This window comes from Triticum aestivum, chromosome 2A (genome assembly GCF_018294505.1).
Source record: "Triticum aestivum cultivar Chinese Spring chromosome 2A, IWGSC CS RefSeq v2.1, whole genome shotgun sequence".
Taxonomy (NCBI): domain Eukaryota; kingdom Viridiplantae; phylum Streptophyta; class Magnoliopsida; order Poales; family Poaceae; genus Triticum; species Triticum aestivum.
In genome coordinates this window covers 496,599,790-496,611,974 of record NC_057797.1, presented here as the reverse complement: position 1 = coordinate 496,611,974, position 12,185 = coordinate 496,599,790, and the positions used below count along the sequence as shown (strand labels likewise).

General features: G+C 44.9%; 1 long non-coding RNA gene across 2 annotated transcripts; it reads right to left on the bottom strand.

Moving 5' to 3' along the window:
- Window positions 1–4,060: 4,060 nt before the first annotated feature.
- LOC123189097 (uncharacterized) lies at window positions 4,061–10,079 on the bottom strand. Of its 2 annotated transcripts, XR_006495583.1 has the most exons (8): window positions 9,360–10,079; window positions 8,485–8,627; window positions 8,349–8,413; window positions 7,678–7,861; window positions 5,865–5,955; window positions 5,273–5,489; window positions 5,071–5,158; window positions 4,061–4,361 (listed from the first exon to the last, which is right to left on the bottom strand). It is a non-coding gene; the product is annotated as an uncharacterized lncRNA (long non-coding RNA). The 2 variants fall into 2 exon arrangements; XR_006495582.1 differs by having other exon boundaries at window positions 5,273–5,955; window positions 9,360–10,077.
- Between the last annotated feature and the right edge of the window lie 2,106 nt (window positions 10,080–12,185).

Sequence of the window (12,185 nt, the reverse complement as noted above, 5' to 3'; positions counted from 1 at the left end):
TAAACCTAACTTGTGAAACTTACGAAAACTTGTCCCTCTTGGGGTGCCCTGCCCCTCCTTATATATGTTGTAAGGGCGACTTACATGACTAGTCCTATTAGGATTATGATTACTCTATTACAAGTGGAGTCCTAATCTTGCTTCCTTTGTAGGAGAATATTCCTTACGCCATTTCTCTTAAACCGGCCCACCTTCACATGAACCGGCTTTTTGGGCCTTGGGCCTTGTCATCCATCTGACCCGCTGTCGGGGTCATCGGTAAGTCGCCAAATATCGCCGGGTCTCTGGTGAGCCGCCAAGTCCGGCCGGGTCATACCGCGGGGTATATCCCTGACATTAGCCCCCGGTTTAATTTTGATTTATCCATGTTAAACAGATCCTGCAAAATAAACACAAGAACAAATTTGACAGGTTGTGCTCCGGGTTAAATATTTGTAAGACGGCGCCTGATCATCCTTAAGTCCTTGTCATTTCCTTGTTCTAGAAAATCCGGGTCAATAGGCCGGCTTCATAATCAACTTGCTTGTAGAAGAAATATTGTAAATAAAGAATCCATTTGAGTCGGTCTTCAATGCTCTGACTTGACAAAAATATTGGTCTTTAAATATTCAACTGATATTCAGCCGGCTTGAAGATGTAGAACTCGCCCGTTTATGATTACCACCATTGTCGGGTTATAAAAACTGATAACTTCGGGTCGTGATTGTTGCCAATGCCGGTTCATGATTGTTGTCAACGCTGGTTCATGATTATTGATGATGCCGGGTTATGATTGTTGCAGACATCGGGTCATAATGATTGGTGACGCCGGGTCAATCTGGTTTCCTCAAAACTGAGAATTTGAAAATATTTCTCCCTTATATCCGTGTTACCTGTAGCTCCCAAGTCTTGAGCAGAGCAAAGTGATGACTTAAGACTTACTTCAATGTAAATAACCACTTTGAAGAAATCCGTGTTGTTCATCTCAGTCACTAGTAAAGACTGAATACTCCATATATGTAGCCCCCAAGTGTTGGGTTGTCATGCTTGTAGCAACCTGGGACTTTTTAATTGCCTGATGCTCAAAAAACTTCAACCAGTGTAGCCCCCAAGGGCCGGGTCAGTATGCAATAATGAGCAGGGACTTTGTATGTATGATCATGCAAATTCAAGCAGCAACGTGTAGCCCCCAAGGTCCGTCTTAGTAAGATAATTCTAAGCTAGGACTTTATATATATTTCTTTGGAAAGAACATCATATGATGTAACCCCCATCATGGGGCGTGAACCCACGTCCACCAGGTTAAGAGCTTTGTGCTTTACCAACTGAGCAGTGGACCCTTCAATATAATGGAATAAGACTTGTGTACCTTGAATTGTTGACAGGAGCAATTGGTAGGCCCCAAGGGCCGGCTCATTACAATGTGATGAGTCGGATCTTCAATAAAGTGAGCCAAAAAATGACTTTGCATTAGCCTCCAAGTGCCATGGTGCATGCTGGCAGTGACATGGGACTTGCATATTTGATATAATCCCAATATGAATAATGTAGCCCCCAAGTGCCGGCTCATAAGCCTGCAGCGACTCGGGACTATTCCTTCAATTGTAGAATAAATTATATCCATTGATAAAATAATAGCCATTGCGGCAAAGCGACTTTGAATACCTTATCTATTGACAAATAAATTCGGAGTTTAAATATCGGGCGGCTCTTGGCCGATGGCGATTTAATACGCCTCCATTGTAAGCCGGAATTTTTATAACCCGGCTATTTATTGCCTTTGAGAAAATCTAGAACAGATAATCATTTTGAAGCATCAATTTTAATGATGAGCTTGGACTTAAGCATTTGTATAAGTCATAGTTCTGCAAATCCTGCACAGAGTTTAAACAACATATACCCTGGTGACTTAACGTCAAAAGCCAGGGCGGGTAACCACCCAAATGTAGTCTTATCCCGCACACAAGTAGATCACAAGAACCCTTGGTGGTTTACCGCAGGGCGGGTCATAATATCTTACATATGACCACTGATGTGTAAAAAAGGAGTCACAGATAAGTCTGTTATGAATCATAACTTTGAAACATAACTATAATATCATACCTGTGATATTGAATTTGCATTGCCGATTTATGTGACCTGCACAGTAAGGGTGATAACCCAATATTTAGAAGCCAAGACTTCCAAATGTTTGATGATTGTCATATGCTGGCGACTTATCGTCCAAAGCCAAGCCGGATTAAATAGAAACCACATATATATGCCTCAGATCTGAACAAAAAAGTCTCAAGACAAACCCGAAAGATTGTTTTCAAAAACTTACAGCAAACAAAGAGAAAAGGTGAGGCTTCTGATTCGAAAATGATCAGTAAGCCGGACCAAAAGGGGTTAAGCTATGGTTCGAATACGATCAGTAAGCCCCCTAGTGAGTTTGGCATTGCGCCAATCAAGAGGGTACCGACAGCTATGTTCTCTTTGGTTCGAATACGACCTATGTTTGAACAGGAAGCCCCCAAATGACTTTGAGACTTTTTTAACGACTCTAATTCGAATACAATCAATGTCGGACCCAAAAGGGGTTAAGCTATGATTCGAATATGATCAAGAAGCCCCCTAGTGGGTTTGGCATTGCGCCAATCAAGAGGGTACCGACAGCTATGTTTTCTTTGGTTCGAATACGACCTATGTTTGAACAGGAAGCCCCCAAATGACCTTTAGACTTTTTTAACGACTCTGATTCGAGTACGATCAAAGTCGGACCAAAAGGGGTTAAGCTAGATTCAAATACGATCAGACCCCAATGGTCTTGGAAGAAGGGTACCTATGTTTGAGTTGTGCTTTGCAACAAACTCTCTTTGGTCCCTTTAATTTTTCCTGAGAACTCGAACTTTGCGAGAGATAAATTCTTCTTAAGCCGGAATTTTAAACCGGATATTGAGAGCTTCAAAGCTTTGTGAGAGACAGATTTCTCTTGAACTGGATTTTAAACCAGATGTTGAGATCTTCAAAACTTTGTGAGAGACAGATTTCTCTTGAACCGGATTTTAAACCGGCATTCTTCATTTTAAGCCGGAAATTTTCTGACGGCTTCTAAATTTGCATCAATATGGCAGCAGCCTCCGGGACCGGGTTATCTTTTCCTCCAATGACCCGGGCTTCTTGAATTCACTTAAACTGGCCGATTTCGCCGAGTCATGTCATTGTAGCCCCTGAGTCTTAAAGTGACTCGAGAAGTTGTCCTGAGATTCTCCATATTTGACCGTGATATAAACCGGTATGAGTCATTCAACATCTCAATGATATAACTTGTCTTGCACTGGAGAACTTGCAAGCCAGAGTAATTGCGCTTTTAAAAAAAGCAATATATAATATAAAAATATACTGGATGGATTTCACCTGATATGTTAGGCCAGTAATTATCCATCGTGGAGTTGATGATTACCATGGTGAAGCTGAAATCAATTGTAGGCGAGTTGGCCGCGGGAGCAGACATATGAGCCGGCCGCGGCATTTATAAGCCAACACGGACGGCGAGTCAATCGTAGGCACGGCAAGCCATATGGATGACAAGTCAATCGCAGGTGCAGTCTCAGCGAGTTGATGTAGATCAAGCTGCACAAGCAGCGGCTTGCACACATCCATTCCACAGCAAGCGGGTGCGGATGCCGGCGCATGATGATGCTAACGCATATTCTGTAGGCGCAGCATGGCACCATATTTTTCATGAATCATTGTCCTGATACTTTCGTCGGATACAGTGGTAGCTACTCTCGTGCAGTACTGTTGCGGCTTGAGTTCGATCCCTGGCTATGACCGCTTTGCTTTTCTCTTCACTAGATGACCCGGTTGCGCCAATGGCGATTAGCGCAAGAAGCGAATTAGAAAGAATGTTAGTAGTGAGTAAGGAAATATAATGCAGTGTAGATTGTATTACATCATGTATTAACCACAAATCATGAAATCAATACTCCCTCTGTCCGAAAAAGCTTGTCCCAAGCTTGTTTCTCAAATGGATATATCTAGCACTAACTTGGTGCTAGATACATCCATTCGAGCGACAAGCTTTTCCGGACAGAGGGAGTACCAAAGAACCAACTAATGGCATCACCTCTGTACTAACAACCAACATTTAGTATCACAGGAGTGTTTACTTGCAGATCAGGAGTATCACAATTACAACTAAAGAGGCATTGTCCTCACTGCTGTCCCTGAGCCCTTCACAAGGAGAGTTCCAAGCCTCGCAACTTCTTCCTTCAGCTCTACACATGACCCTTAGTTACGAAGCTCGTCCCTCAGCTATGATTATTTCAAGATGAAATCAACATGCTATTTCTCTCACATGGAACATGTTCAGAATTTAGCCAGTCTCGCTAATCTTTCAGCTGCAAAGGCAGAAAGAAAAATGGCATGATGAATAACTAAAAAAAAACTGGAACAATAATACTTGTAGCATTAAAAACCCGAGAAAGTGAATTGAGGACAACAGAACAATTATTTGTAACAAGGGCAAGCTTGGCTGATGCAAAATGATCACTCTGAAACTATATTTTAGAACCAAATTAAAAAGGAACAAAATAATCTAATACTCCCTCCGTTCCAAAATAACTGTCTCAACTTTGTACAAAAACATCATGTATCTTTAGGACCAATTTTTAGACCATGGTACCACATAAATCAAGAATTAGACATATCAGATTGTAACGTATTCATGGTTAGTTACCAATCATGTCACACCAAGGATTTGCACATAGAACCTGAAATAACTGCAGCTAGCTTGAAGTCTGAAATCTACCAGGTGACAGACAAAAGCAATACCACCAAACCTTATTCTTATTGGACAAGCACAAGATTTAAGAGAAGATAACACAAAAAAATCCTATTTGGTTTCTGGATGCATGCACTTTCTGGATTGTGCACATCAAAGCATGGAAGAACATTCCTAGGAGAGCCATTGTAGCACAACAAAGTAAACCAAAAATCAAAAAAGAAGTGAGTTTGTATCATGTAATTTAGCAATGTATCAGCCCATATCACCATTTATTTTTCAGAGACCAAAGAAAATGACAAAAGTTTCCCTATTCTTTCCTGTACCTTTCTACCAGAATGCTCTCTATTTACGAGCGCCACACAAACTATTTCCACTTGGCGGCAGGTTGGACACAACAATCCTCGCCGCGAGCTGCAGAAGAACCACACACGCACATACGTCAGACCAGGACACACGAACACGGGCGCCGTGAGGGGGAACGGAACGGACCGGAAGGGGAGAGACAGATCGAAAGAGGGAACGTACGGAGGCATAGTCAGGCTGGGAGGCGGTGAGCGCGGCGGCGGTCTCGGTGGTGAGCTGGCTGGTGGTGACGCCCATGTATACCCTGACGCAGACCGAGCACGGGGTTGCGGTGCTCCTGGCTGAGCCCATTGCTGAGCTTCTTGAGCCGCACCGTGATCTTGTCAAAGTGCACCGTCTCCGTCCGCCCGTCCCGCTTCACGACGTACATCACCGAAAACTAACAAAAACATACTCATGTGCATCATCCAAACAGGCAATGGTTTTGCATGTTTGTACATCAGAATCAATAATTGAATTATCAACAGATTGGTATATGCAACATGCTTAAATATCATGCCAGGAGAATAATTAAATGCCACATTTATGAATAACTGAACATTATGAATGCCATGCTGCATTTTGTAATGGTAATGATCCAAGATAGTTAAATAGATGGTCATTATTAGGAATGCTCCATAGGATCTAAAGACACGTGTTCATGTTTCTTAAGTGTGCTTTCTAAAATTGGATACCCATTTAGCTCTATTAGCTTGACTTGAAGCGATGGGGACACCGCAAAGTTGATCCCGTACTAATAGTCACAGACAACAACCTTGTAGAAGATCATGCCCACCCTTGGTCCTTGGAGGGACGTGTGTTGTAGTGGTAACCGCATCAGTGAACTTGAAAGGATATACATGTTCCTACATTACAGAAATGAAACAATAAGCATCTTCACAATAGGACTACATCACTCGGCCAACAGGGCATTTAACGCAAATGCATTGGCCAATGCCAATGATGTCTGTTTCTTACACAGGATAGCCATGAAATTGTTAATCGTATAAAAGTACAGAAATGCAAAGAAACCATGATCGTTCTACAATTGTTGAAGCAAGCTATTATCTTTCAAGAAATCCTATAGAAAATAAGCAATGTAAAAAGGGGAAACAGCTAGGCACGCACTAAGAAACTGACGAACAATATCTGTCCAACTAAACTTCTACACATGATGAAATCAATATCCTTGCAGAGGGCCCTTTATAATTGGAACAAAGAAACAATTTTAAAAAACAGTACCCCTCTGTCATCACCATAGTCTAGCAGATTAATTAACACAATTTAGGATGAGTAGCACTATAATATTAAAACTGAACTAATTGTTCCTGCTACTTGTGCTTTCTGATGCCTTGTACATATTCATATATGATACAGTAACAGTGGCAGCAATTTCTCAAGCGCAAGAACACATATTTTTTTCAACTAACAGATTGTATCTAAAGTCCCCCCCAAAAGCTGACTTAGAATCTAATCAAATAAGTCAAAAACTCTTTTTTAGACTAAACAAGTAGAATCCTGCCTTCTTGTGGCTACAGTTTAGTCTTGGCTAGAATTTAATCTAACAAGCAGAAACCTCATCAGAATTTAATACAGAATATGAATGACAATAAAACAATTCTAAGCAAAGAGGAGGAAGAGGGGAGCGAAGCTGACAGGGAAAGGTTGTCGGGGCGAGCTGAGGGCTTGCTTTCAGAAAAACCCTCCCACAGGCTTGCTCTACACTCGCCGTTGCTCTCGACCGCGACCGTAAATTTCTGGGAATATATGTTTCCTCTATATAATTATGCTGGATTTTTGGAGAGATGCATCACATAATATCTTTCAGTTTCAAATCCATGAGTCTGTGTAGATTTTGTTTGTAAAACTTTGTATAGCTTAGGTTCTGAACTATCTTTATGAAACCTTATGTAAGATCTGAAGTCAATCCTGTCGATTGTGTACAGATCCGATGAATAAATGGGCAAGGAAACCAAGTGGTGTCCGGAGATTGATGGCTCGGATAGCTTGGTAATGATATCAATAAGTAATTATTGTGCAAACAATAACTAATGCAGGTTCCAGGATCTCGTGTGTTGCTGCTGATTACCGAAGGCATATTAGACAAACTCTAATCGATCTAGCCAGTCCAGGCACGACAAGGATGGGCCGCTGCATTGTAAGGTATATCCAAGATTCAGAAACATATGATTTCGTTGCTTTCGACTCAGAACTGAACTAAGCTAGGCACCCGAACACCATGCTAGAATCCAGAGGGAAGCATAGCGCAAGTGCGACCCTCCCTGACCACCTAGAGGCACGGTACCAGTAATGCACCAAGATCTGTCTATTCAAGAGGTAAACAAGAACACATCCTCGTTTGATATCATGATATGCAAGTAAATTTCAAGCACACAGGGTTGATATGCAAACAAATATCACACACACAGGGAGACCGCCCAAACAAGCACATCAGCTCACATCACTTTTAGTAGACAAAAACTGAGCAAGAGAGACCCAACCTTGTTCATAATGACACGGAGGACCCAACAAACAGAGAACATAGATCAGCCTGCAAGAAGAAAAAAAAGAGAGAATGAACAACATACCAGCTCATAGACATTTCATGGAACACGTCAGGAGTATTGTAACGGAAGAACACCTCCTTCATGTGATAATAATGAGCAGCAGTAGAATGGAAGGATCACTGGCAAATTGAACAAATGAGAGCAGCCCCGACGATCTAAAGCTTCAGACCACCAATATCATCATAAACCATGTTTGTTGGCATTGCTAAAAAAACAGTAGAATAAGCAAACAAAATCTCAGTTAACCACCTGGTACACAAAACAAAGGGCATTTAAATCCCCAAACCTGAAGATATGCTACAGGAGCACATGTACATTTGATAAAAACCAATGTACATGTATATGCATGATTACTAAATATGGCAACAATATATATGGCACAATAATTTACCCCCGTCACTGAAATCAGAAGTCAGTGTGTCTGTGTATGTTTATACACCCAGCTAAAAATCTACGAAACGCAAAATAAGAATCTGAATGCCCAATAAAAATTAATCTGGCTGGGCAACTCGGCTACTCCGAGCTCCCCCAGATTGAAAACTCGCTGGTCGTCCGATTCTGTCTTTTACATCGTCTGAGCTGTCTAATTTTCACAATCTATTTTCACTTCGTGGTTATTTTTCCTCTGCTATGACTGGTGGGCTTATTATTGTGCTTTACCTGATTAGTGATTTGAATGATTAGTAATTTACCTGAGAGCAAGCTTGCCTGAGAGTTTAAGTGTCACAAGTATATTCATTAACTGCCCTCATACAACCTGCAAATTGATTATCGAATGAGCTTCTGACGGGAAATAGAAAACAAAAAGCACAAAAGAACAGTAGGTACCTGACATAGCTCTAGCGTGGTAAACTTTTTTGAGTGCTTACAGTCATCTTCGGTGCTGACTCGTATCTGACCATTGCCCTGCCCATCGAGGTCACTGTTGCACCACGACTCACGGCAAGGCCCATTTGCCTAGTATGCTCCAACTGCCAACAGACAAGCAATGTTTCATAAACCAATTGAGGCCTTTTCACTAATTAAATCTACAAAACCATTTAGTAAAATCCACTGGAACCATCCAACTATAGGACTGAATCAATGAAACATAACAGCAGTTGCAGAAACCACTCTAGACTTTTTTCATAAACTAAAGGAAACATTTTAGGTTCTAATTAACCCTGGGGGCTGCAGCCGCTGTTATGAAAATCACTCTCTTCCTATCAATTTTCAGAAAATGGTTTAGAGTGGTTTCTGAAAATGGTCCAGAGTGGGTCCTGATTAAATTGATAGGAAGAGAAGGAGTGGGGGTGTTTTAGAACTATTGCTACACATATGGCATACATCTGAAAAAGGAAAAAGGAACACCCTAAATCAAACCTGAAGAAAACAGGATAAAATAACCCGATGTATGAACTGTAAACTGATGAGATTGTTAGTAGACATGATAAAATATGTATGTACAGGTCATTAATTAATAGATATGAATAGCAAGGATGAAATTAAATCAAATCTGACAGAAATATGTGCAAAGAACAGCAAGACACCACCGCCGCTGTTGAAATCAAATCTGACAGAAATATGATGAAATTAATTAATCCACGCTGGCCATTCCCATCCACGAGATGAGAGAGAGAGTGTGTGTGCTGTGTAGGCAAGGATGGGAGGGGCTGGAGGAACAAATGAGAATCAAGGAAAAGGGAAAGGGGGAGAATCCACACCTTGGTCCTCTGACCGTACGTTGCAACCCGTGGTCGAAGGTGAAGAGGCGGTGGCGCAGGGGTGGTTGGGGGATTTTTTCGGGGCTCTTCGTCCAGCGGCGGTCGTCCAGGTCGAGTTCCTCCTCCGGCGGCTTCTTGGCAGTGAGCGAGAAAGAGAGAGAGAGAGAGAGGAGGGTGACGAGGAGGGGGAGGCGAGTGGGACGGGACAAGAAAAGCCATGGCAGAACGCCAGAACCTACAGCGAGGAAAGCCATGGCTCTCTAGCAAGCAGGCAGCGAGCAAGATGAAGATGATGGCGGGCAATGACGGCATCGGACGATAGCTTGCGGAGACGGATGGAGAGGCAGAGCACCGGGGCTGACTCCTCTCCCGCCGCGCGACCGTGGAGGAGGGAGCCGACCTCCGTCGCTCCACGCACCTGAAGACGGCTCAGATCGGGAACCACCGCTGCGGCCTGAAGACGAGCGATGGGAAGGCGAGGAGGAGGAAGAGGCGAGGCGGTGGAGGAGTAGCAGTCGCCGGCGGGGCTCCTAGGGCGCAGGAGGAGGAGGTGGGAGGGAGTGGCGGCGGACGAGGGAGGGAGGAGCGAGAGGCGCGGGGCTGTGGATTGGGGCTAGGGTTCGATGCCTTTTTTCCTCTGGCTCGATCGCTGTGGCCTCGCTCGCTCGCTGTGGATTTCGCTCGTGTGGTGCGGTGCGCCCTCGCGTGGTACCGTGCGCTCGATGCCTTAGTTGTTGTGACTACCACTCTAGGAGGCTTTGGGTCTTCAGCCGTTGGCCCCCCAAGGACGCATAAAAATCATCCTCTGGGGCGAGCTGGCGATACAATCGACGCTGGGGCGGTTTTGCGTCCAATAGTCGCCCCCAGCTCGCCCCCAGGCACCGAAATTGGCCCACTTTGCAGCCCAATTTCGGCGAATAAAGGGCCCATATGGGCGAGAATAGGCCCATATGGGTGAGAATAGGCCCATATTCGGCGTGGTTTCGTCGTGTCTCGGCGTTCAATTATCAACACAATTATTTCTTATCACATATTTCATCACAGAAAAATCAAATATTTCAACAAAATAGTACAACAACAAATAGTTCAATACAAATTATATAGTTCAACAAATAAAAACTCATATTTCATCACACGGCGTCCCCCTTGAGCCTCCATAGGTGCTCAATCAGATCTTCCTGCAGTTGATGATGCACCTGTGGGTCTCGGATCTCCTGACGCATACTGAGATAGGCAGTCCAAGTTGCCGGTAGCTGGTGATCAACTTCGGCTAGAGGACCCTGCCTGTAGTATGGTTTAGTGTCAAACACTGGGTCTTCTTGCTCGCTCTCAATGATCATATTATGCAAGATGACACAGCAAGTCATAATCTCCCACATTTGATCTTTGGACCAGGTCTGAGTGGGGTACCGAACAACAGCGAATCAAGATTGGAGCACACCAAATGCCCGCTCGACATCCTTCCTGCAAGCCTCCTGAACTTTCGCAAACCAGACGTTCTTGCCTCCTGTCGCAGGGTTTGAGATCGTCTTCACAAATGTCGACCATCTCGGATAGATGCCATTTGCTAGGTAGTACCCCTTGTTGTATTGGTGCCCATTGATCTTGAAGTTCACCGGAGGAGAATGGCCCTCAACGAGCTTGGCAAAAATAGGAGAGCACTGCAGCACGTTGATGTCATTGTGAGTTCCTGGCATACCAAAGAAGGAGTGCCAAATCCAAAGGTCCTGTGTGGCTACCGCCTCAAGCACCACACTGCAACCGCCTTTGGCGCCTTTGTACATCCCCTGCCAACCAAATGGGCAATTCTTCCATTTCCAATGCATGCAGTCGATACTTCCAAGCATCCCAGGAAATCCTCTTGCTGCATTCTGGGCTAGGATCCGAGCAGTGTCTTCCGCATTGGGTGTTCTCAAGTATTGTGGCCCAAACACTGCCACCACTGCCCGAGAGAACTTATAGAAACACTCTATGCTGGTGGACTCGGCCATGCGCCCATAGTCGTCGAGTGAATCACTGGGAGCTCCGTATGCAAGCATCCTCATCGTTGTCGTGCACTTCTGGATGGAGGTGAATCCAAGAGCGCCAGTGCAATCCATCTTGCACTTGAAGTAGTTGTCGAACTCCCGGATGGAATTCACAATCCTGAGGAAGAGCTTTCAGCACATCCGATAACGGCGCCGAAATGTTCTCTCGCCATGAAGTGGAGCATCGACGAAGTAGTCGGAGTAGAGCATGTAGTAGCCTTGGAGACGATGCCGGTTCTTTGCTTTCATCCGCCCCAGCACCGAGCCACCTCGCCGCGGCGTTTCATTGCTCGCCAGCAGCTGGCTGAGGGTGGCGAGCACCATGAGATACTCTTCTTCCTGGACGTCGGCCGCGGCTTCCTCCTCCAGCAGCGCGGCGAGCTCTTCCTCATCATCCGAGTCCATCGCCGAGGCAGGCAAAACGCGAACACCTTGCGCTCGGTGGGTGTGTACCCGCCGTTAAACCGCGCCTCCGCGGCCGGAAACGGCGGCCCGAAAGGCCCAGCTGCTGTGGGAGGGGCTGCCTCAGCGAAGCGCTGCTATTTTCTGGCGGGGAATGGCTATCTAACGGAGTAGGGTGGCGGCCGTCGCCGGGATATAGCTAGTGGTGGCCGAGGGCGCGGGGGGTGCGAGGCGAGTCGGGGGAAGAAAACCTTGAATTTTCCCCTGTCGGTGTGGGCCAGGCGTGCTTTTCCCTAGCGCCGGAGCCCCCAACTGCTCCCCAGTGCGCCGGGTTCGGCCTGTGACCGCCGGGTGGAAAAAAGGTCCGAACCGGTAATTTTCGGCGTCCTGGGGGCGC